The sequence below is a fragment of the Ailuropoda melanoleuca genome, chromosome 10 (assembly GCF_002007445.2).
Source record: "Ailuropoda melanoleuca isolate Jingjing chromosome 10, ASM200744v2, whole genome shotgun sequence".
Classification (NCBI taxonomy): Eukaryota; Metazoa; Chordata; class Mammalia; order Carnivora; family Ursidae; genus Ailuropoda; species Ailuropoda melanoleuca.
Genome location: NC_048227.1, coordinates 45431306 through 45433680, shown reverse-complemented (window position 1 = coordinate 45433680; position 2375 = coordinate 45431306). Strand labels below are relative to the sequence as shown.

Genomic DNA, 2375 nt, shown 5'->3' with positions numbered 1-2375 from the left:
TTATAAAATATAAAAATAATGTAATTAAAATATATTTGAACATAATTTTAAACTTTTAAATATGAATAATTACACTGTGGAAAATACGCATAAAAATAGTCTCCTACCACTTTAAAATATAAAGTTAAAATCTCACAAATAATGACCTAAAATCTACAAGTCAGAAAATGAAGCATGGTAGTTTCATGTTAGTGTGTTCATGTAATCAATAAATTGTGACCCTTTTTAAAAAATTATTCTTTTTTTTTTTTTAATTTTATTTATTTCTTTGACAGAGAGAGAGGCAGCCAGCAAGAGAAGGAACACAAGCAGGGGGAGTGGGAGAGGAAGAAGCAGGCTCCCAGCAGAGGAGCCTGATGTGGGACTAAAAAAATTATTCTTACTTTTATATTTAGAGGAGGAGGAGCAAATCATTTTTATTTATTTATTTATTTATTTATTTATTTATTTATTTATTTATTATTTAAACAAATACACCGAAGAATCATGCAATCCTGCTGACGCTGGATGCAATCCTGGGCCATAAGTCTGCATGTTCTTTTGTGAATTGTTCTATGATAGCAGAGCCTTTCATTTCACCTTTATTGTTTACCATGACCCCTGTGTTAACTTCAAAATAAAACACACCGTCTTTTCTCCAGTACTCCTTTCGTTGTGGAATTACCACTGCTGGATGTACCTTCTTTCTGAGCTCTGGTTTGCCTTTCTTTACTGTGGCCATCACCACACAGGTGGAAGTCTGTTCAGTCGTTCCTTGATACCCTTCACAGAGATGATAAACAGAGTTTTGGCTCCCGTGTTGTCAGCACAGTTGATCACAGGTCCTACCGAAAGACCCAGGGAAATCCGGAATTCTGCAACGGAGGACCCACCATGTCCTTACTCAGACATCTTGAACGCAGGAAAGGGACAGAAAAAAAGCTGTACCTTTTTTTTTTTAAATAAATATATTAGTCATTGAGTAGAATTGAGGACCACATTTTTGTAGTAAATATTTTTGTCTTTTTAGATCTGCCAGTAAAATCTGAAGAAATGCAAGCTATTTATTTTATAACAGAGCAAATGCATATGATTTTTTTGCACAGTTATTTGAGACTTTTAGGTAAAAAGTGACTTTTTAAATATTAAGATTAATCATGAGATGAGAGGAACTTAAAATGGGAAGGGTCTCAGATATTCTTTTTTTAGTTATTTTCTATATTGATAAGCCTGCTCTTTAATCCCCATCCCCTATTTCACCCATTCCCCCCCGCCCCCGCCCCGCTCACCTTTCCCTGGTAACCACCACATATGGCAGATTTAAAAAAAAGGAAGCTACAGAGGGTCTATTATTTTCTTTAAAAATTAAGAGACATGTATGGCAGATTCCACTAAATATGCTTCCTAAGGCACACAGACATACACACGGAATACAGACATACAAACAACATACAGAGACACACGTTTTAAAAAAGATAATTAGTGAAGTTTGGGGAACAAATCCTTACAAGGAGCTGAAAGGAAAAGATCCAGTCTGGATTGTAACTAGAAGGTTATAAAGAATTTTCAAATAAGATATCTTTGAAATTAAACAGGAAGATCAAGACATAATCAACCTGGACAGGGGTAGACAGCCTATCTTAGAAAGACAAAGATTCTCTCAGAAGAGCAAGCCTTGAATGAATCCTGATTGCATGAATTCACACATCCAACAAAATATCAATATCAATCAGACGGAGCGTAGGTTAAGCATGAACAATAAAATAATCAGAATTCAGTGTCAAATACAATCACTATCCATCCAAGGACAGCCCAAGGAAGTGGGTGACATAGGCCAAAGGCTTTTCCTGTCCAGTGGTAACAGTACAGCTTTATCTAATTCCATCAACTATTCAAATCTTATAACTAATTCCATTTTTTTGTGATTTCATAATCACCAAATCATCTTCTAACTGAGCTGTTTTCCCACTGAAGTATCTGAAAAGAGAATACCCAGCCCAAGGACTTAAATAGTGTTTGTACTAACCTGTCCTGTTGTATTTCTAATTGTGAATTAACAGCCCCCTGGTTAGAATTCAGCAATTCATGTAAATTTCCCAAAGGGAAAATGTGTTGGCCATAGGACTCAAATGTCTAATACCTCAACAGTTAAAGTTTATGCCACAATATAGCATAGATTTGATTGTTTAACATCAGAATGGTAGACTTGATTGATATGAACTAACACTGGATGCTGACCAATCAGGTTTTGGAGCTTGCAAAAAATAGGACAGATTCTGAATCACCTCATAAATTCATGATCCAAGGAATTTGAAGTGAAACTGAGCTAGCTACAGCTTCCCCAGTATTACCACATTAATGGTAGGGATTGTCTGTACTCTGAAATATCTAGAACT

The 2375-nt window shown here is 35.5% G+C and overlaps 1 pseudogene; it reads right to left on the bottom strand.

The window, feature by feature from the left end:
• Nucleotides 1-484: 484 nt before the first annotated feature.
• Nucleotides 485-891, bottom strand: LOC109489793 (annotated as a pseudogene).
• Between the last annotated feature and the right edge of the window lie 1484 nt (nucleotides 892-2375).